Source organism: Gouania willdenowi, assembly GCF_900634775.1.
Source record: "Gouania willdenowi chromosome 24 unlocalized genomic scaffold, fGouWil2.1 scaffold_320_arrow_ctg1, whole genome shotgun sequence".
Taxonomy (NCBI): domain Eukaryota; kingdom Metazoa; phylum Chordata; class Actinopteri; order Blenniiformes; family Gobiesocidae; genus Gouania; species Gouania willdenowi.
Genome location: NW_021144848.1, coordinates 452509 through 477844, shown reverse-complemented (window position 1 = coordinate 477844; position 25336 = coordinate 452509). Strand labels below are relative to the sequence as shown.

At 38.8% G+C, this 25336-nt stretch overlaps 1 protein-coding gene across 1 annotated transcript in view; it reads right to left on the bottom strand.

Annotated features, from left to right (window-relative positions):
- The window catches only part of LOC114458298 (leucine-rich repeat and fibronectin type-III domain-containing protein 2-like), a 214028-nt gene that overhangs the window by 39550 nt on the left and 149142 nt on the right, over positions 1–25336 (bottom strand). Inside the window, exons 4-5 of the mRNA XM_028440694.1 lie at positions 22992–23095; positions 13292–13366 (exon numbers count right to left, since the gene is read on the bottom strand). The gene's annotated coding sequence lies outside the window, so the exon portion shown is untranslated. The remainder of the gene's footprint in view (positions 1–13291; positions 13367–22991; positions 23096–25336) is intronic.

Below are 25336 nucleotides of genomic sequence, written 5' to 3'. Positions count from 1 at the left end.
CATATTTGACAACTCTACTTAAGCGCCCACTATATGAATACATACTTCCGACAGGCGATGTGCTAGAATTAATAACAATAACTGTAATCAAACTCACATTATCATTGTGCAAAACTGCTGATCAATTGGCTGCAACACCTGTAGATGTTATGAAATCGGAACGCGCACACAATGTGTAAAGACGCACAGTGGCTTATCAGGCACTGCTGGAGGACGAGGCGTACGGGAGACTCTGGAAGGAGAGAATCTACAGACACCAGTGAGACCCCCCCTCACCCCCCAATTAAATTAATTTGTGTTCAGAGAGGAATATATGCTTGACAAATGTCATGATGACATCTTGTATGGCGTCCTCGCTAGACTTCCACTGGACAGAAAGTAGCATTTCTTTGAGATCCTTCTTAAAGCCAGTAGAAAAACAGTTGAATGATCAGGTGATAATCAATGATCCCAATCAATCATTTTATTGATTCTAGAGTCATAGAGTAGAGGGTAATGTTAGTGTGAACATTTGTTAGATCGTAAAAGTCAAAATGCCTGGAATAAAGCCGAAATGTTGAGAATAAAATGAAAAAGTTGAGATTAAAGTTGAAATATAATGTCGAGATTAAAGTCAAAGATTTGATAATGAAGTTAAAAGACAATGTCGTGATAAAAGTCGAAGGTTTGCTAATAAAATCAAATCTACGGAAGGTGACGAGGTCCAATTCACCATGACAACCAACAGCAAGTATCAATGAAAGCGTTAAACTATACTTCAAAGTTGACTTTAATAACAAAGTGATTCCTTCTCTTTTATCTCATAAACACAGTGTTGTAATCTCTTTAAGGACTTTGAAGAGAAATTGCCAAAAACTTAATCTGTTCAGAAGATAAAACCAGTGAAGTTTGGAAGAGGTGGAGCATTCAGTCCGTCTGTGGCTATTTAAGAGCTACGGAAACACATTAGGACCACTTTGGATGGAGACTGTTGTAATACTGTATATGGTGAACTGGCCTTAGTCAGCTTCTGTAGATTTCACTTTATTATTAGCAAACCTTCGACTTTAATCTCAAGATGATATTTCAACTTTATTCTAGGAATTTCATCTCTATTCTTGACATTTCAACTTTATTCTTGATTTGCTCAAAAATATTTTCTCCATCAAAATTGGCCCTAATCCACATCCGTACTACAGTGATTGACTTCCGTGGTATTTTGTTTAACCTTCCATCAAGATGAAGAGGCAGGCCTGTCTTTAGACATGCATATATTAATGTCATAACGTTAAAATAGAGAGAATACCTTGTATTTTGCAGAGAAGGTGAAGAGAAAAGAAAGTCGCTGAGATATGAGACAAACTGCAGTCAGTTGACCTTCACTCCACTCGTCATCCTGAGGTAACAGCAGAAGAATTTTAAAGTGTTGCGCTAAACACGGCTCTAAATGTAATGGCTACGACATTGGAAAAAGCTTTTATAGCACATGCTCATTACTCAGCAGAACTGAGGAGGACATCTTACATCTCCTTTGAAAACAAACAAGACTAAAACACAGCGTGCAGATTGGTAAACTCATCATCGACAAATGTATTCATCCTACACAGTCTTCACCCCCTGCTGTGTGGAGCCCACGTTACACAAACACTGATTAAAGACTAAAAACTCAGGGTTAGTTAGTTTTACTAATGATGTCAACAACACTGGTTTTTATGAGCTTTAACAACGTCAACATGGTTTGATTCTAAATTATGCCGTGAAGTGCTGAACTCTTTGCATTATTAGACTGGAAAGACACAACTATTGTGTGGTTTTCTGTGTGTGTGTGTAGTCAGTGAGCCAACCCCATCATACTGTGCAGTTTTTCCTTCTACTTGAACTGCATCCCATGCAGAGCAGTTGACCCACTTTACTCTCTGCGGTTTCCTTTGTTGAGGCTTCTCTTCAGTGTTGGTGCGTTGGATTGTGTCTTCCTATTATTCATAACAGAACAAGTGTTTCCATTAATCCTGGGAAATGCGCAAAATCAAAATAGCGCAATAAAAACTGGTAATGGAAACACCTGAATATACAAAAAAACACTCAAATGTCGCTAAAAGGTTTTGACACTTTCATGTATTTCAGACCCTTCGATATTGAAATGTGCCACAAAAGCGCCATGGAAACATTTTTTCTGCAAATACACGTCACAGAGTGTGACGTACCTGGTCACATGACCGCTGCTCTTCGAGAAAACATGGTGCGGTACGTGTAAACAGAAGAAGAGACCGGGACATTTCTTAGAATTATACTTTAAATTTATTAGTGCCACATTAGACGTGAAACTACAAAGGAATAAAGAGTGTTATAATGTTTGGAGCGTCCGTTGTTCTGCAGCGAAGTCTCGTTTAATGGAAACACGTTCAAAGCGCAATTATACTTTGTAGACATTTAGAAATATCGCTTTTATTTTCCAAAAAATCTGTAGTGGAAACCCAGCTACTGATGCCCCACTGTTGGCCCAGGGGTGGGAAGACTCGTCTAGCCACCCGGGCATCGTCCCAGTCGACCGTCGACGACGAAGTGGGCCAGTTCACATCAGACGGCATAGTGGAGTAATTTCAAGACTTTAATCAGCCGAACAGTCATGTTTTGGATTGTGGGAGGAAGCTGGAGTACCCAGAGGAAACCATGCAGCACGGGTGAGAACATGCAAACTCCACACAGAAAGGACCCAAGTGTCCAACCCAGGGCTTGAACACAGACGTACTAACCACTAAGTTAATGTGCGCCCAGTGCAAGTTTCTTCATTTTCTAAATTCACTCCAATTGTCAATCAATTTTGGGCTGAAAGTGCTGTCAATCACTACATGAGCCAGGCTGGGGGGCGGGGCCTCATGGGCGGGATGGGCAAACTGTTTACTAACTTTAACTAGTCAGGAAAAAATGAACTGGAGAAAAAAATGACCAGTGGTGATAATAAACATTGGGCCAAAAAGATAAAGTTACTAACGTCAGCACCCAGCTTTGGAAGCCATTGGTAATAAAGCGATGAGTGACAAAAACAAGTCACAGATGGCGTGAAATGCTCCAAAAGTGGCAAAAACTTAGTAAGAAGAGTGAAAAGTGTCAAAATGGGTCAAAAGTGGCAAAAATTGGGCAAACAGGTGGTATGTAATGGCAAAAGGTAGCTTAAATAAGCAAAATGTGGCAAACATTAATAAAATAGGGCAAACATGGAATAAATTGTAGGGTTGAAAAAGGAAACCGTATGTATGAAAACAAAATGTGTTTTATTGGGCAAAACGTAGCTTATTCGGATAAATAGTGGCAAAAAAAAATGGTTCAAGAAGGGACAAAATTTGGATAAAAGTGTCAAAGAACATGTCCAAAGGGAAGCTAAAATATTCAAATAGTGTCAAAAATGTTGAAAAGGGGCAAACATGGGACAAAAGAGGTTGCAAAATGGCCAAAATAAATGGTTAAAAGGGGTTAAAAAGTTTCCCCCTTTTTAAGATTATAACAATAATAATAATTAAAGCCGCGAGGGGCGTCGTAGGGTCCGAAGGTCAGTAACCCATGTGTATAGAATATGAGACTGTTTGAACTTTGTATATGAGAGTTATAGTGGTTTTCTATTATGGCATGTGCCATCTGAGAACGCAAAGCATGATGGGTAATTTTGACATTGAGTTGTTTAGGGATGGACAGTCATCATGTGTATCAAATATGAAGCAGTTTGAACTTTGCATTTGAGAGTTATATCGAAATGCCATTAACCCAAGATGGCCGACTTCCTGTTTGGTTTTGGGCGGGGTCATAATGTAACTTTTTGTTCATTTTGGGGTCAACAATAAATGTGGTGAATTTTGTATGAATCGGGCAAACCTGCCGAACATGCGGTTCCATGGTATTTTTGGCGTCTATAATGCGCGCCGTGCAAGCACTTTTTTCATTGCGCCAAAATATCAAATTGTTCAGCAGGCCTGAGATGTGTGCAAATTTTGGTGAGACTTTGGGCATTCTAAGGGGCAAAACCAAAAATATCCAAGAAAAGCAAGAAGAATAGGTTCCTACGACCAGTATGACCTTCAAATAATAATAATAATTAAGACATAAAGAGCCACATGTTGAGAATCACTGACTTGATAATGACTTTATCATGGTTTTAGTAGAGATTTACAGAAAGAAAAAGTAATGCTACACTCGGTGCTTTAAAAGAACAACTAACACTTGTTTCCTAATTTCGAGCAAACAAACAATTTGTACTTCACAAAATTGCCAAAAAACCTAAAAGATGAACTTGATTAAAAATAGCTCAAAACAAGCTGGTGAAAAATGACCTCCTGTAGGTGCTAATGGTTCTGAGATAACAAGGACAACATCTTGTCATTTTCATGCTTAATTGTTTGCAATTGTTGGGCAATGTGAAGGTAAAGTGAGAATAGCTGCAGAGGTGTCAGCCATTAACCTTGACAGAACAACAACAATCTAATGAGAACAAAATGATCGCACCCTTCCACTTTGTGCAGACACGACTGTCACTGCTCAGGGACCAGGAAGAATAACCCAGGTTATGTTTTTCTTTTCAATGCTGTTCACCTACTCAAACACATGTCGTGTCAAATTTCACACAGTCTTGCCCGTCTAGAGTCAAATTCATATATATATATATACAGTATATATATTATTTATTTATTTATTTTTTTTTTAGAAGAAAAACAACAACTTTTACATTATTTGGTATAGCATACATGTGAAAATGATGAATATTTAACTAGAGTGGATGAAAACAGTTTGAGCACAAAGCTCACGGCTCACACATTAGTTCCAAAATGGAAAGAATTGTTGGAGTTTTGGGTCGGGGCCAAGCACATTTGAATGAAAATGCATTATTTAATAAATTGGGCACCCCCTACCCCCACTGTACCTGAACACAGATATGAACATTGAAGAACAGTCATGTGGAGACAGGACCATCTATAAGGGGGAATAAAGGGGAGAGATTTTTGGGGTCCATCCATAAAGTCAGTAAAATGATGGTCCATTGTTCTATGAATCTGTGATAACCACATTTATTTATTCATCTGAATAATATCCACTGTTATCCAGGAACGTTTACTACTCTTCACTATTTGCTCTATAATGTATAGTCATCTTAAAGATGTATTATTGTTTTAATCAGCCATGAAATGGGTTGAAAGTGACCAAAAATGGTGGAGAAGGTGGTGAAATGGGATTTTAAAAACCACAGAAATGGGTTAAAAGTTGCAAATTAGAGTGGACAAAAACGAACAGGAAAAGTGGTAAAAAGGCTTGAAATTGTCAATATTGGCTTAAACAGACAGAATAAAGTAGGAACATTTAGTTTAAGCTGGCAAATAATGGGCATGACGAATTGTGAATATGGTGAAATTGGCAAAAGAAAAAGCATGAAATATGGTGAAAAGAGATTAAAAGTCACAATAATGGATCAACATATGCGACATTAGGTGAAAAAATGGTGGAAAGGGTTAATAAGTGTTGAAAATGTCTAAAAAGTGGAAAAAATGGGCAGAAAAGGCAGTGAAATTGGATGGTCAGAAATGGGAGAAATGGAAAAAAAATGCATTAAAAGGAGCAAAAGTACGGCAAGAAAAAGTGATGAAAATATGTTAAAATATGGCAAGTTTGGTGTAGTTGCAGAAAAATGGTAAAAACAGGATTTGGGATTGACTCAGCATGTTGGAATCTAAAGGGAAAACATCTGTTTAATGTTTTCTATCAGTTCACCTGACAGTTGGACTTCTTTCCCACTACCTGTGCTTGTTAGATAACCTTCGAGTTACTCAAAGAAAGACTCCAAAGGACTGGAAGGCTGATGGAGGAGAAAAGTCTGTTTTCAGTGTGAGATATTTAACGGCACTAAAAGATAAGAAAAACAAATAATGAATTTAGATAAAGCCAAATGGAAATTCTTTTCTGGTGGGAAAAACTGAGTAAAGAGATGAAGAGGAGGATTAATGAGAATACGGGATATAGAGTGTTGAAATTAAGATCCAAGGTCATAAGTCTCAGTCTTATCAGAGAATGTTAAGCTGATATATTTAAAGGAGGGCTGTGGAAACGTCTATCTACTCATTGGATTCACATTAGGACCTTAATTAGGTCTAATGGAGCAATTTGGACTGAATTATAAGAATGAGTCTCAGTGATCAAAATGATTTTTTGTTATATATTACCAACTATGTACTTCTTCCCACTCCTTTACGGAAATGTAAACTGAATTGTGAAACTGTGTTGAGAATTTTCTTTGTTTCTTATTATATTCTGTTAAGATGATTCAAATAAATAGAATATCAAATCAAATCAAACTATTTCTGTGATATATCCTATGTATTAGTAATAATGATATTCATGTCCACCAGCACTTCTTCAGAACGTACGGCCTGGCCACTAAACATCCAACGTCCACGGACCTCCAGATCACGTTCATAACGCGTCGGTCGGTCTGGACCTCACCTGCACGTCTATATGACGTCCAAAATAGGTCGGCATCTGACGTCATGACCACGACCTCACCTGGACCTTGATATGAGGTTCAACGTTTGAAGCAATTTCACATATGAAATTTAAACTGCCTTGCATTTCCACACTCGTGTGTATGTGCTTCTATTTATTAAAAATCATTATTCAGTAATATCCACAGTCACTAAGTATATATCCAAGTGTACTTCATAAACATTTATGCTCTGCCATCTTTTTAAGAAATAATTCATGTCGAGGTCCCATTGAGCAAGTCAACATTGAAACAACGTAAAGACGTCTTTCTTGGACGTCGTAGGGTCAGGTTAAGTTAATGTCGGATTTCTGGTTGTCACGGTAGCTGAATAGGTCAGGAAGTGTGCTTGAAAGCATAAGGTCTAGGGATTGAGACCACCATGGACCGCCTATCTTATCCGTCATTTTGGGATATCTAGAATACGTCCTTTTTGGACGTCCAGACGACATCCGAAGAAGACTTTCATTCTGCACGTCTTCAAGACGTCTTCTAGACATCAGGCCATCATGTCATTTCAACGTTGTTTCAATGTCAGGCTGCTCTCCTTTGCTACAACTAAGTAAATTCATTCAAAGGAAACTCATTTCACTCAGACTTTCTGTTCACAAACCGAGGCTTTAGCTAAACAGACATTTTTCTCTCTTTAAAACAGAACAGCTTTAGGGCTAACTGACTAGAATCCAAAGTCAACATCTCGAGATTTCCCTCTGAGGCTGGTCTCTACGTCTGTTTCACAACCTGCACTAACGCTTCCATTCACAGTGTTGAATAAAGACGATAAAAAACACTTTCTGTCTTTGTTCCTCAGATGTGTCACTCCATGTGCTGTTAGTGATGTTCTCAGTGACCTTTTCGACTCAGGACACAAAGGGCCTTTACTAATAGATTTCCTCTTATCGCGCTAATGTCTGGGATTTAATTAATGTGTACTATACTACAAAGATGGCTCATGTCTTACGAGGCTAAATCACCATGGTAACTTAGGCTGAACGACTAACCTGGTCAGGACCAGGTTTTGTTCTGGATAAGATCTGAGCGAGTACTAAACGCTTTCAGACCCATAAATTAATTAATTAATTAACCCATGAATAATGTATTCTGTGGTGATGCAGAGAGCATCAGTCTTGTAAGATAATATAAAATACAAATATTGTCCACCTTATGATGTAGGCTGAGCTGTATAAACGCAGTATCAGAGCCGTAGACAGGGTAAAAGTGTTTGTTTATTCCCCATTTATAATCTCACTAATTTAAGCATTAACACTCATCATTCATTCATTCATTCCTTGCTGCTTTTGCTGGAACAACAGCATTATTTTTGGTTTAAATGAGGGATTTTAATTCTTAATATTTAAAAAAAATAATTATTCTTCAATTGTGATTGGTCTGACGCTGTAATCTTCACCTCTGTCACAAGAGGGCACACGTAGCCAGGCTGAAATCAACTCGCTTAACCTAGTGAGTTGTAATCAAGATTCGTAGGACAGCTTCTGTCTGACTGAGCATGTTTTGCTAGGTGAAGCCTGCTAACGGAGATAAAAACCTGGATATACTGTAATTATCTAGCTTTGTAGTATAGGCGTTTAATGACAGCTGAAAGCCTGGAGTAAAGTTTGACAGTCAGACTTTAAGAGCAGCCAATATAACAACCAACGACTTCATTCAACTTAATTCAATTCAATAAAACTTTATTTATCCCCAAGGGCCAATTTAAGGGCATAATAGCAGCATAGAGGAAAAACACACAATGGGATGGAACAGAGCATCAAACAATAACCCTACATAGAACATTAGAAAGGTAAATACCAAATGATAATAACTGATCATCAAAAAAACATATCTGAAGTCCTTTAAAGTGATGCAAAATCATTAATTATGTCATTTAACTATCCATCTTCTGTCGTCACGTTACCGTAACAGCATGCTGTAATAAATCCCTTTTATTAGAGCTAAAGATGGAGTAGAATGCACACCTGGAATATTTGCAATTGATTTTACAGCACAGAAACTAATGACACAATAATGAATATAAAGGTGTTTGGACTGTGGGAGAAAACAAAGAGCATGCAACCTACGAGACGCCTCAATAACTTTAGCGTCTCTTTATTGGATTCCTCTAAAATAGAATGAAATTCAACTGATTATGTTTCAGTACATCCTAAAGCTCTGTTGTGTCCTATTTTCCCAGCACCAGACACTGGTCCCAGTCTGATTCCCACAGTATCTACATTAGAATGTGAGGCAGAGCGTTCAGCTGTCAGGATCATTGCTTATGGAACCACAACACATGGCCTGTCCAGCACTCTCCCTACAGTAAAGGTCCAGTATTATGCTATTTTTCACTCGTCTCTATTTGTTCTCAGAACCCCAACAACATAGTATTTGAGGTTTATTTTCCCAAACTTTCCTGTTTTCCAGAGTTTTAGCCTCTGAAAAGTAACTTTAAAGGTAGGGTAGGCGATTTTCAAAAGCTAGCATGATTTTGAATGTCGGCTCGCCGACGGTGCCGCCTTTACGCCTCTTCCCCCTCCCATCTGTGCTCCGTCTCACTCACATGCATGCGCACAGCTGCTGCAGAAGAGGAGCTCAGCTCATCGCTTGTATTGTGTAGAAACTTTGTTGTCTCACGTTTCATTCAGCAGTAAGTAAACAATAAACTTTACTTTTATATATGTTAAAGGGCCCATGTTAAGCTAACTCTACTTTTCTGTGCCTTAAATATTTGATTGATGTATATCACTGTAGCAAAACCATTCTGAAGTGATTTTTTTAAAATACTGCCCCTTTAAGATTAAATAATTACTTATCTGAGAAAGCATATTGTTATAGTTGGCTCAGGTAATCTAGTGTTTCTAGGCCGGGCTAGCAGACTCAAAACGCCCTCACTTTGTTCTTCTTGTTGTTGTTGTTGTGTATACGAGTTAAAATCACTACTCCTCTGTTATTCGTGAACAAATGGGGCTTAAATTTGGTAGGTATAATCTATGGATGTGTACGCATGGACGCTCTGAGCCCAGGGGAGCCACAAGGGCCCAAAAAGGAAAAAAAAGAAACAAAAGTTGATTTTTAATTCATTTGCGACAGTTGGTGGTACCAAATCATTGGTACATTTATAAATGGGACCCATTACCCTGTATGTGTCACGGGGGCGCCAGGGGGGCCCCATTTTTCAAATGACTACTCCTGTGTTAGTTCTTATTAGATCGGAATGCAATTTGGTATGAATACTCTATGAATTAATATGCAGAGACGCTCGGAGCCCTTTTTTTGAAATGGGTCCCACCCCCTTTTTTTCCGGCAATTTCCATCAAAGTCTTTTTCTCGTTTATTATGTGTGTGGGCCCCATTTTTCAAATAACTACTCCTCCGTTAATGCTCATTGAATCGGGCTGTAAGTTTACATAGATATCTATGAGTGGATGTCAAGAGCCTTTTTGAAAGGGGGGAAGGGGATGAGGGCCCACCCCTTTTTCTGGTCATTTCTAAATTTAAAATGAACATAGTCATGTGATATATCGTTTCAAAGGCAATTGAAAGTAGATTACGATTTTAAGTTGCACAGTTTCATTTGTTTGACTCTGTGGAACCGAGTCATTTGACTTCATTCTCGGGAACGTGGTACGTGCTATTCGGCGTAGACGTGACCCGGCCGTAATTCATCAGAACTTTAGGCTGCTTGGGAACGTGTACTGGTGCACAGAACATTTCTACATTTTTACTCTGAATTCTATTCTTTGTCCTGGTTCTGTTGGCAGTTCTAGAAACTTTTCCCTCTCCCGTACTGCTTAAGCATCACAGATACTTACCATAATATACATAGAAAATGTAATAAAAACATTTTCAAAGGAACCGTTTTTCAGCTGTGCAATCTTTGAAAAACAAGAAGAAATAAAACCATCAGTGTCAAGGATGGATACAAAAATAATCAATAGAGGAGAAAATAAACCATCTATATGTCATTTCAAAGCCTGTGAACAAACATTAGCTGTGACATTGAAAAGGTGACAGAATCTGTGAATTAGGATCAAAAGGATTCCAGCGTGGGAAAGCTCAGCATTTCCCAGGTTATTCTAACATTGATCCACTTATTTACAAGTGCAGCTCATGGTGTTTGGAATTACGTGACCGAACCGTAAGAAAATGATGAAAAGAAAGACACCAAATGTTGCCTGAGGGGAATTTTATCATCCTAAAGGTAAAAAGCACTTTTTACTCTGAACCATTTCCAGTGGCTTTGATATAATCTATATAGAAACATCAGAGATGTTGGGGCGTAAGAGAGCAGATGGATCATGTTTGATTTACAGAGGACTGTTCTTAGTGCAACACATCCTACATTATGTATCCATAATATAAAAAGTTTACTTTGACTTTCATTGTTGGCCAACACGTACAGAGGAATATGACATGTTTATAAAGTCAACAATGGAATGTGAAATCCAGTTATGTGATAATCTGATATGAAGTATATGACATGCAACTGTTATGGCTCCCTAGAAACTGATCTGCTCTCATTTTCGGGCCTATTCATTCGTTCGTTCGTTCGTTCGTTCGTCCGTCCGTCCGTCCGTCCGTCCGTCCGTCCGTCCATCCATCCATCCATCATCCATCCATCCATCCATCCATCCATCCATCCATCCATCCATCGATCGATCGATCGATCGATCGATCGATCGATCGATTCATTCATTCATTCATTCATTCATTCATTCATTCATTCATTCATCCATCCATTCATGTATGTGAAACACGTAATGCCAATACATGAAAGTTACCTTTCTGATTTGATCTAGTAAAAATGTGAAAAACGTGTAATAGCTTATGATAGAAAACATGTGACATGTGTCGAAATCCAATAAAACATACTTTGAAATCAAATGTAATTATTTTGGAACAATTTCCAAGCTACAGAATAAAGCTGATCCCTAATCAGATTCAAATATTAACCTTAAAGAGATCCTCCACAGTTTTTACTAAATCTTTTTTTTCAAAAATCTTTAAAATGTCCTCATTAGAAGATCCGAGTCTAACAAAACGCATTATTTTTGCACCATGTTCATTTATTTGCCTTTTAAAAATGGGACTATTTTACAGTTTTAGAGCCTGTGTTCCTCCATCTTGAAATCACATGATTGATGATGTCACACGGCCCCACTGCCTGTAAACACCCCATTGTTTTCTACTGGACTAAAACATTCGGCCAGATTTTTAGATCATTTAGTAACATTTTCAGTCAAAATGACAACTTGTGCTGCTTTTGGTTGCTCTAAAAAACCAGGAAAAGGTAAAGATGCCGATGTAAAGCTCTTTTGCTTACCAAAAGAGGATAAAAACTGTGACCACATGGGGCGACAGTTCCAACTCTGCAGTTTTGTGGTAGACAATGAAGCAGAGAAGAAGTGCTCTCCTAAAGGGACCTTTACTCTCCCTTAAACAGTGCGCTGACATGCTCTGGTGGCTGAAGTTAGAGAGTAATCACAGGCTGTTGAAGGACTCCCACCCAAAGGGACATCTATCCTGTGGGTTTGTGTGTCTTCAACAGAGATTAAAGACTACTCCAAGATTCTGACTGAAAAACAACACATTTGTATTGTTTCACAATAAAATAGGATTGGATGCTGTCAGTTATTAAAAAAAATAAATCAAAAGCTTTTGAAGATTGGCCAGAAAATTGCAATTGGTGCACCCCTTGTTAAAAAGGTAGGTAGCATTGAAAAGAAAGAGGGGAAACTAGCCTACAAGCTAAACGCTTGTCCTCACACACACACGCACGCACACACACACACACCACTTTATTCATATACAAACTCAATTCGTGATATGGGACAAAAGAAATATTTCTATGATCTCTAATAAAATTAGGTTCTATTCTAAAATCCTAATCTAACTGAGTACCAAAGCCAATTTTTTAGTCCAAAGAGACGACTGGTAGACATTATTACTGTGTATACAGACAATGACGATTAGAGTAGGACTTTAAACGTAATGCTCAGAGAGCTTTGTCCAGTATTTCTAAAATAATTGGTAGATGTGCTTTGTCTTCCAAACATTCATCCATATAAAACGTACGCTTTAATCCAGCTTTGCACATGTTCAGGGGGACTATCCTCCGCTAACTTTAGCCTTGCACATCAATCAGAGGTAATACCCTTCAAACAGGATCTATCCTGTGCTCTGCTTTACTAATCGGAGGCAGTGCACGTAGGGTCGTTTCAACAGTCACCCAGACTTGAACCATTTACATTCCACTGTATGTGAGACTATAAAGAGCTGCTGACACCTTTAGTTTAGACCATTAGGGGAACTATTGATATGTACTTTTGTCAATCTCCAAATTACAGAAATAGAAATGAAAGAAAATTTACATTATGTTTGATTTGTAATTGTTACACTAGAACTCTGTGGTGCATGTGTTGTTTGTTTGTGTGCATGCTGCCATCACTGCAACCTCCGTGTGGGCTGCTGTGAGTGACACTGTGTTGTTGAGTTGATATATATATTTTTATAGTTTTTTTAATCATTTCTTGTCATATCACACCTGGGGTGGGACCAAGACTGACACTTTATTTGTTCATTTTACACACTCTCTTGCTCTAGTAGTGCCATTGCGCACCCCTAGGGGTACATGTACCCGCATTTGAGAAACCCTGCTCTAAATGAACAACATGTAGGGAAACATTGTGAATCTGATCATTAGGGAGTTGATTATCTATATTGAAGTGTATAAAGCTGGAGGTTCAGGAGTCACCTCTGCTCGTACATGAAACTACTGGTGTAGTTGTGTGTTTTTACCTTCACCGTGTGGACTCTCTGCCATAGGTTGACTCACGGGCCTCGTGTCTCAGTCCCAAGCCAGCAGAAACAAACCTGGAGAAGAGACAATGACATCCTCAGACTCTCAGATCATGTGTTTGGTTTTTTTTATAAAACGAAAAGAAAAACAGCTGAGGACAGAATGCTTGTTTAAAAGATGTGTTTACTGTTCTAATATTTAGAGCTTCTTTTTTATCCTATTATGATGTGCAGAATTACATTAGAGGGAGATTATTTGATAATCTCTAATTTCAGATGTTGTAAATTATAAAAGAGGACAATATACATTAATGAACATAATATATTGGATTATCGCAATAACTCATTTACATCCTTAATCCCCTGAGCAACAAACACAGCCACATAAAACACACCATACATGAACACTGGAGATTTGGCAGAGATAAACCACCAAATATGATCAGAATGTTAAAGTTACAGCTAAAGTACATGTTTTAATTTCACAATGCCCAAATATTTTTATCAACAGCACTACTTACACCAAAATACATTTACATATTTGTATTTGGCAGAAAGAAAAGTGATTTTGGGCTTTTGAAGCTGCACTCTTAAAGGAGCTCATTTATTAACCGGTCGTACGTTCAGATCTGAGCGTACGACGCGCGTTTGACGAAATTCACGCAAGCTCCGGTATTTATCAATTGTGACTTGATTGTTCCCCTACGATGCAGTTCACGGGCTTGCACTCATCAACCTTAACTCGTCTAAATGTAAAGAATTGTCTTGATCAAATAGCAGGGTTTTAAGCCTTTAGGCTGTGGATGAGTAACATTTCATTTCAATCATCATTTACAGTTATTGAGAATTGAATTCAAACCTCAGCCCAGGTCCGTTCCGATACGGAAACACTGTTCACCACCTCCGTTATTCTCTTTCACAGAGTTTTTAAAATCAGCTCCTTAAATTCCAGCTTTCACACGACCAAAAAGCACATCTTTGTTTTTCTTCACCTCAGCTGCGAGGATGCTGATGTTCATCTCGGAAACGTTTATTTCCATGCAAACGTATGTTTGACCTCAGTGGGCGGAGCCTCTGAACCTGGAATATTTGAGGGCGTAAAATATTAATGATGATCAAATTCAGCCGCTGCATTTATCATTTGTATGCTGGGATTGATCAAATACAAATGTTTCATAACTACCATGTCGGTCCTGTCGTACAACGTGTGAGACAATGTGCACTCAGATTTGCCCCCGTGTTCAAGCACGGTTGATAAATGAGGGCAAAGTGCAGGTTCAATCTTGAAATAAATTACACAACTATAATTATCTTTAGTTAATAATAGAAAGAAGTTAAATGTTCCCTCCAATCATGTATAACGCCTGATCTGGTTTATAAACATTTGAATAAATATTTGGAGTTTGACCAAGTAATGCATTTGTAAAGATCCTCCATTGTTCTTTGCTGATACATGTGTCTTTTTTCAACACTATTTAGTAGGCATGTAACGATTCACTCAACTCCCGATACGATACGATTCACGATACTGGGTTCACAATAAGATTCGCTCAAGATTTATTTTACAAAATGAGACTGTAAACAAACGATGACTGAAAAATATTCCTTTTTTTTTTAGGGGAAAAAACTAGAAAATACTGTACTATATCCCTTGATAAACTATTCAAAACAATGCAATTTAACTAAAAATAAATCTTGAATGAAATAAATAAAGGAATAATACAAATGAAGAAACCTATTAATTTAAATTCTGGTTCTATAGTAAATAATGCAAAACTGCACAATAGTTGTTTTTCTTTTTAAAAGTGCAACTGAAAATGTATTTTGTGCCTTAACAATTGGACTTTAAAAAAAAAACCAGTCTGCATTGTATTTACGCCAGATATTTGTTTGGACTAGCAGAGGGCGCTGGTAACCCAGTGGTCGGTTGGCATGTAGATATCTTGCAGTGAAGAAGAGATGCTATGCCCTAGCAGACAGAGCTAACAGAATAACGTGACTTTTACAGATATTCACGTAACATTACAGAAATTATTTCGGTGCTAAAGGGGTAAGGAATCATTTATGAACATGTTTAGAGTAGAAGGAAGAAAGAAAGTAGTAGCAAATTCCGCCCTCCGCCTCAGCATTTGGACAAGAGAAGGATAAATATATAGTGCCCTCTGCTGTTTAGAAAAAGTACTGCGATTCAATTTTCAGAGAATCGATGTGAATCGTGATACCTATGAATCGATTTTTAACTGCCTTACTATTTAGTCTTTGACGACCTCCAAAGTTACACTTTGTCAATATCCACAAATCGTGTCTGAACCCCTGAGATGATGAGATGCACTGATAATACATGTAGAATCCACTCATTCATAACTACAGTGTGTTGTCATACTTTACACAGATCAGCCTCACAAAGCGTGAGTCTCCTTATTCATGTAATCTGAAACAAATCAACCTTTACTGATGTTTTCATTTGAATGTTTTTTCAGCAAAGCCATTTGTGGGGCCGTGTGCTGTTATGTGTTTCCATCCCTGATTATAGAATATAGTTACAGAGCCGTGTTTACTTCTGACTGATTATCAGTTACAGAACAGTACGTTGGAGCATGGCTCTTTGTTTCGACAGTAAAAGATACAAAAAACAAGTAAACATGTTTACCTTTTGTTTGCTCCATTTATGTGAAATGCAGTCATTTTAAAATCACACAATGATTGCACCATGGACTCCCTGAGCACAGTGAGCCATTTTAGATTTAATGGAGTCATGATGTTCAGGATTATTGTGAAACGCTGGTGTGTAAGCTCCAGCCTACGTGGCCTCAATATGTGTGTGGAAATACATGATGCATAGTGTAGGAGCCGAGTGGGAAAGAAAAAACAACATCTCATTGTTACGACAACACACTGCTGCAGCTGCTGCACCGTGGGCTTTCACTTACTCAAAGCTAACGACAGGTACTGTACATCGAAAACAAATTGTCACTCCTTTTAGAAAGTGAAACCCATCTATGATATACAGTAGGCTGTGTCCGAATAGTCTCTCCGATCTCCTTTCCAATCCACTTTTCCTTAACCCCATGGATGACGTCATAAAAAGTGAAACTAAAAGAACGTCACATGGCGAATGGTTGCTCACACTCACCGTCCACTCAGAAATATGAATTATGTTGAATAAAACATAATATGACTAAACTGATGCCTTTTTTCCGAACCACAGAGTGTCTGTTTTATGTCAGTTATAATCTGATAATATGTCTTACATATCATAAGATATCGGTTTTAGATTAGTTAAAGTTGTTCAAATCATATTATTGCATTACATGATCTCCGACTCCGTCCCTTGAGTTTCCGTGAGCACTCGGGTGTGCGTGTCCCTTTAAATGTTGTCGTCGCAAGAAATTGTGGGTCAGCATTATGTGGTCTCCTTTGGTAAAGGATGCATCAGTGTTTCCTAGGCTAAAGGAGGTTATAAAGGAAGCATTGAATCTCTTTTCCTGAGCTTAAAGAGAACTCGGACGCTCTTTATCACGGCCACCACTTAAACACTTCCGAGGGTGAAGGAACAGTGGATAGTAAAGGAGATAGGAGGGACTATTTGAACGCAGCCATAGACTCAAGACACATACAGTATAGTGAAATATCTCAAGGCTTTATTTCGTTAAATGTTGATGTTTAAGGCTTATAGAAAATGAAAAGTTAATATTCAGTGTCTCAAAAAATTATACTCTTACATTTGATCAATAGAAAATGATATTTTAAAGGGGCTATTATGAAAAATTCACTTAATAATGATTTTGCTACAGTGATGTACATTCATTTAGCCTCATTCAAAGGGCCAAAGTTGAAACAATTCTGTTTCCTCTCTCCCTTATTATTCCACGTTTTGCAAAAAGTCTGCTCCAAACGGGCAATTTGGATTTTTGCTCAAATATGATGTCATAAGGGGGGAAAGACTCCTCCTACTGACAATTTTAACTCCTCCCTCTCAAACTACCTCACAGGTAAAAAAAAATCATGGCAAAGCAGGGCATCGTCACTAAATTTGCAATGTTTTGGGCTGCATTAAACAATGGACGAATATATTTTACTACCCTCATCAGGACCCAGTGGCTGGATTGTATCTTTGCTGGTCATGTACCAAGCAAAATGAATAGAGTCTCCCATTGATTTTATAAAAGTGCTCGAATCAAGCCGAACGAGGTATCAGTTGCAAAGTCTGCATCAATCCCAAGTGGAGTTCAAATTGCACCAGTTAGAGCCGAAACGCAAAGTGCTCATTTTGCTCAAAAAGTGCTATCAGCGGACAGGTTTTAATTCCCTTAGTCCCAATAGGTGCTCGATTTACGGCTAGAGTCCCAATCGCGCCCGCTGGAGGCCCTGGAAGTCAATGCTCGTCGTTCAGAGATCCATCGATGTGACTAGGGGCATCTCTGGTGCCCTTTTGGCCAGGCAGGGTGCCTCGTCCCTGGGTAGAGTCCTCGCTGGCGGGGCCTGGGAAGTCTTTCCCATCGATTTTCCAAAAGTGATTGGTGTGGGCCAAATGAGGTTTCAGATTTCACGGCTGGTCCCTACGAGTCCGAATATGTGCATTATTCCCGGGTGGAGTTCGAATTGTGCCCCCTTGAGGCCCTAAAAAGTCAGTGTTTCCCTCTACCAGGGGTAACCTTGGTCAGTGGGAGTTGGAGTCAACAGACACACCCACTCATGCATATGCATAGAGGCCCAGAAAAAGCCTGTTTTTAGGAGCGGTAATGAAAGTGACTTTTCAGAGGGCTGAAACCCCAGAAAACAGGTGACTCACCAACAATAATATGAACACCTCATAAAGGATAAGATTCCCTCACACACATTATCTGTATCTGTTACATGAGCTCATTCCCTTTGGATGATATTTCAACTAATGGAAACTAATGTGTGCATCCATCTGCCTCACCATGACATGAGTGGACAGAGGTCTTTGTCTGCTGCTCAGGCCGAGCACTGCCATGTGTCTGAATGTATCCACAGACACCTTGGACTTCACCTCACCACAAAAACTAAATCTGGAAAACCTTTCCACAACTTTCATCTGCATTTCTTTCATTCTTTGGGTTTTTTTTTCCTTCCTGTTGGAGTTCAGCCAGAGAATGTTCACCACAACATCATCCAACATCTGTAGACATGTTTGTATGCAACATTTGTTAGACTGATGAAGAGTAGCAGTCAATCCATTCAACCATCCATCCATCCATCCATCCATCCAACCATCCAACAATCTATCCATTCAATCATTCATCCATCCATCAATCCTTTCGACCATCCATCCATCCATCCATCCATCCAACAATCTATCCATTCAATCATTCATCCATCCATCAATCCTTTCGACCATCCATCCATCATCCATCCATCCATCCATCCATCCAACAATCTATCCATTCAATCATTCATCCATCCATCAATCCTTTCGACCATCCATCCACCCATCCATCCATCCATCCATCCATCCAACAATCTATCCATTCAATCATTCATCCATCCATCAATCCTTTCGACCATCCATCTATCCGATTATCTATCCGTCCATCCATCCACCCATCAATCCATTCAACTATCCATCCGACCATCTATTTGTTCATCCATCCAACCATCATCCATCTACCATTCATTCATTCAAACATCCATCTGACCGTCTATCCGTCCATCCATCCAACCATCAATCCATTAGATCATCCATCCATCCAACCATCAATCCATTCGACCCTCTATCCGTTCATCTACCCAACCATCATCCATCCAAAAATCTAACCATTTAATCATCCATCCATCCATCCATCCATCCATCCATCCATCCATCCATCCATTTATCCCTCCATCCATCCAACATCTATCCATCTATCCAATCATTAATCCATTCGACCATCCATCCATCTAATAATCTAGTCATTCAATCATCCATCCATCCATCCGACCATCTATCCCTCCATCCATCCAACCATCCATCCATCCGACCATCTATACGATCATCCATCCATCCAACCATCAATCCATTCGACCCTCTATCCGTTCATCTACCCAACCATCATCCATCCAAAAATCTAACCATTTAATCATCCATCCATCCATCCAGCCATCCAGCCATCCATCCATCCATCCATCCATCCATCCATTTATCCCTCCATCCATCCAACATCTATCCATCTATCCAATCATTAATCCATTCGACCATCCATCCATCTAATAATCTAGCCATTCAATCATCCATCCATCCATCTATTCATCCATTCATCCATCCGACCATCTATCCCTCCATCCATCCAACCATCCATCCATCCGACCATCTATCCAATCATTAATCCATTCGACCATCCATCCATCTAACCATTTATTCGTTCATCCATGTATCCATCCATCCATCGATTGAATCATCCATCTATCATCCATCCACGATGTGCTTCCTCTATTGTATTTTTTTTTGTTCGTCCGTTTGTTTTGTGATTTCTAATAAATTGCAGTAAATTGATGTGAATCATGTTTTCTGACCAATGTCCTAGTTTTTAACTTCCAATGAAGCTGCTGCAGACTTTAAATGTTTGTCTCCATTTAACTCGTAAACTCAACACCACAATGTGTCGGAAACAGATTTTCTCTGTTTTCTGCTTCTATCTGGAGCTCACAGAGTTAAAACCAGACAAATGAGTTTGCTGACATGATTTATCCTAAAATAACTGAACTCTGAGAGCAACGAGGACACAGACTCATCCCTGCATTGACCCCGTTGTCTAACAAGCTTCCTATTGGACGTCTTCATCCTGCACTTTATGTAGAACAGGGATTTCCCTTCAGTCTTTGGTCAAATTAAGAAAACTAGAGAGTAACAGCATCCTTTAGAGCAGTGGAGGATCATGGAGAGTCGTTCAATATCATGTTCAAAAAGCTTTAATAAAGCATCAATAAATCCTTTGATCACCTAAGCCCACGCTAGCATAGTGGGAGCAAGATGGCAATTAGATGGTCTGCACTTAGGATTTAGATTAAAATCTGCATGTTCTTCTTCTGTGGATTTTCTCCTCATATTACAGTTAGTTTGTGATTGGAGTGTCTGTTAGTACTGTACAAACTGACTAACAGACACACACTGTTACAGACTAACAGACACACACTGTTACAGACTAACAGACACACACTGTTACAGACTAACAGACACACACTGTTACAGACTAACAGACACACACTGTTACAGACTAACAAACACACACTGTTACAGACTAACAGACACACACTGTTACACACTAACAACCACACACTGTTACAGACTATCAGACACACACTGTTACACACTAACAGACACACACTGTTACACACTAACAAACACACACTGTTACAGACTAACAGACACACACTGTTACACACTAACAACCACACACTGTTACAGACTATCAGACACACACTGTTACACACTAACAGACACACACTGTTACACACTAACAAACACACACTGTTACAGACTAACAGACACACACTGTTACACACTATCAGACACACACTGTTACAGACTAATAGACACACACTGTTACAGACTAACAGACACACACTGTTACACACTATCAGACACACACTGTTACACACTATCAGACACACACTGTTACAGACTAACAGACACACACTGTTACAGACTAACAGACACACACTGTTACAGACTAACAGACACACACTGTTACAGACTAACAGACACACACTGTTACAGACTAACAGACACACACTGTTACAGACTAACAAACACACACTGTTACAGACTAACAGACACACACTGTTACACACTAACAGACACACACTGTTACAGACTATCAGACACACACTGTTACACACTAACAGACACACACTGTTACACACTAACAAACACACACTGTTACAGACTAACAGACACACACTGTTACACACTAACAACCACACACTGTTACAGACTATCAGACACACACTGTTACACACTAACAGACACACACTGTTACACACTAACAAACACACACTGTTACAGACTAACAGACACACACTGTTACACACTATCAGACACACACTGTTACAGACTAATAGACACACACTGTTACAGACTAACAGACACACACTGTTACACACTATCAGACACACACTGTTACACACTATCAGACACACACTGTTACAGACTATCAGACACACACTGTTACACACTAACAGACACACACTGTTACACACTAACAAACACACACTGTTACAGACTAACAGACACACACTGTTACACACTATCAGACACACACTGTTACAGACTAACAGACACACACTGTTACAGACTAACAGACACACACTGTTACAGACTAACAGACACACACTGTTACACACTAACAAACACACACTGTTACAGACTAACAGACACACACTGTTACACACTAACAACCACACACTGTTACAGACTATCAGACACACACTGTTACACACTAACAGACACACACTGTTACACACTAACAGACACCCACTGTTACACACTAACAAACACACACTGATACAGACTAACAGACACACACTGTTACACACTAACAAACACACACTGATACAGACTAACAGACACACACTGTTACACACTAACAAACACACACTGTTACAGACTAATAGACACACACTGTTACAGACTAATAGACACACACTGTTACAGACTAACATACACACACTGTTACAGACTAATAGACACACACTGTTACACACTAACAAACACACACTGATACAGACTAACAGACACACACTGTTACACACTAACAAACACACACTGTTACAGACTAACAGACACACACTGTTACACACTAACAAACACACACTGTTACAGACTAATAGACACACACTGTTACAGACTAACAGACACACACTGTTACACACTATCAGACACACACTGTTACAGACTAACATACACACACTGTTACAGACTAATAGACACACACTGTTACACACTATCAGACACACACTGTTACAGACTAACATACACACACTGTTACAGACTAATAGACACACACTGTTACAGACTAACAGACACACACTGTTACACACTATCAGACACACACTGTTACACACTAACAAACACACACTGTTACAGACTAACAGACACACACTGTTACACACTATCAGACACACACTGTTACAGACTAACAGACACACACTGTTACACACTAACAACCACACACTGTTACAGACTATCAGACACACACTGTTACACACTAACAAACACACACTGTTACAGACTAACAGACACACACTGTTACACACTATCAGACACACACTGTTACACACTAACAAACACACACTGATACAGACTAACAGACACACACTGTTACAGACTAATAGACACACACTGTTACAGACTAACAGACACACACTGTTACAGACTAATAGACACACACTGTTACAGACTAACAGACACACACTGTTACACACTAACAAACACACACTGTTACAGACTAACAGACACACACTGTTACAGACTAACAGACACACACTGTTATTTCTCTCTAGTTGCACATGCAGTGACAGGCCATCATTCATGATGTAAAAAGTCTTGTAGTGAAACAATGACTGTTGATTTCTGTCTCAAAGTCATCCATGACCAAAGGAACCACAAGCTGACATGAAACTGTTCATTTAACTGTTCTTTCTACCATTGTGGGTCTGTACACTGACTACGCTGGAATCCCTAATGAGATGAAATACTCACAGTGGATTGGATTAGGAGATGGAGGAAGCAGCTGAGGTCAGGACTCCACCTTCACACCTCAGCTCTTTGTGGGACTGTGGACACATCTTCACTGGTACGGCTTCCTGCACACATGGAGGGAAATGAGAACTCTCAGACCATTGGTGGAGAAAGAAAAAATATACATATATTTACAGAGGGACATGTAAAACTCAACTAAAGGGTAGACAGGCATACGAGTAGCCACACAATGGAAAATACAATAAAATAAAATAAATCCAGTCAGAGCAAAGTGGCTAACTGTAATGCAGAAGTGCACGTTTGAATTTAATTAGGAAAGCTTACAGACTAAGTCATGTATCAGATATTCTGATTATAAATAAGATTATTAAATGTTTTTACTGCTGATTTTAATGTTCTCATTGATTTTTAAACTGTTAAACGTTTTTAATTATGTAAAGCGCATTGAATTACCGTGTGTTTGATATGAAATGCACTATACAAATACATAAGCCAGAGTGGAGAGAGGCACATGTAAATCATTTTAACATGTAATCAATGTCTACCTTGTTATCCATCCAACCATCCATCTGTCATTTTAAAGCATTTTAATCTTGTTGGATGTTGGTTAATGTGACGAAAGATACCTGAAGTCATAACAGACCATCATCAAAGTCACATGCTCATACTTGTCCTGTTCCCTCGTCTTCAAAAACAGACCCAAAATGTGACACTTGAAGCCTAAAAACCGTGATGTTTATTATTTTTGTCGAGGGGTGTAAAGAGTGGTCCTTAAGGGTCGCAGTTCTGCAGGTTCAACACTCTTGGTTACAGGGAGGTGAGCAGATGTTGGTGTTAGATACAGTCTGTAAAACCTGCAAGAGTTTCATTTTAAAGAGATGTGATGACTAAGTTATTCCTCTTACAAAGTAGAGGATCAGTCAAAGTCAGATGTTTGTTTGTGGGCTTTTACACTCATTATAATGCACCTCAATACTCAGTAGTTCCAAAAAACGTCATCATCAGCCACACACACACACACACACACACGCACACACACACACACACACACACACACACACACACACACACACACACACACACACACACACACACACACACACACACACACACACACACACACACACACACACACACACACACACACACACACACACACACACACACACACACAAATTGAGACCATAGACACTATGTATTGTGAAAACTTTACTTGGTAATAAATGTTTTTTTCTGATTCCGATGTAACAGTTAAATCTGTCCAATTTAAACAGTTATAGCATTTTATTTGATCTCTTAAAAACTACATGAAAAAATATCAACTCTTTGTTGTTGGCTCATTCTACTCTGTGTCAAACTCATGGCCCGGGGGCCAAATCTGGCCCTTTGGAGCATCCAATTAGGCCCGCAGAAGAAAGTAGAAATGACAGAAAAAACACGAATCATTGTGTAAATGAAACTCAACAATAATTTTCAGGTGCTCACAGTTTTCCCGAAGCTTCTGTTGCATGATTACAGTCATTTTTTTTATGTTAAACTGTTGAAAAAAACCCCTCAAAATTCTTACAAAATCTTTAAATTTTCCTCAAATATTTACGTAATATTTCCATTAAGTAAATAGAAATTGGTCAGTAGTGAAGACCATGCTGTGACTGATATTTGTCACTTATTGCTTGGATATTGTTATTGTTTCTCACATATTTAGTATTTAATGTATACGTAGAGGTGTAAACTAAGGCACAATAATGTTGAAATTACTTGTTTTCTCACATAAAATCTACGGCCGACTTTAAAATGAGTTTGACACCCCCGTTCTAGACCAGGGGTTCTCAATTTAAGGTCAGGACCCCTTTTGGGGTCGCCAGATGCCTTCAAGAAACGAAACGAAAGAATATTTTTCAATCAATTTCAGCCCATTTTTGCTTATTTTTACCCTTTTTCTGCAACTAAGCCAAACTTGTTATAGTTTAACCGAGTTTCAACACTTTTTATTGCCATATTTTTGCTCTTTTAATGTCTTTTTGCTACAATTCGCCCACTTCTCTGTCAAAATTAAATTCCTTTTTGGCACATTTTTTCCACTTTCAAGACATTTTCAGCACTAATAAACTCTTTCCACCACTTTTCCATATATTGTTGCATATGTTGCACATACAGTATGGATGGATGTCACTTTTATTCTCTTTTCACCATATTTCATGCTTGTTTTTTTTTTTACCTACATTCACGATTTGTCATGTCCATTTTTTGCCAGTTTAGACAAATTGTTCCAATATTGACACTTTGAACCCCTTTTACCACTTATTCTGTCCGTTTTTAGCCCACTCTAATCTGAAAAATTTAAC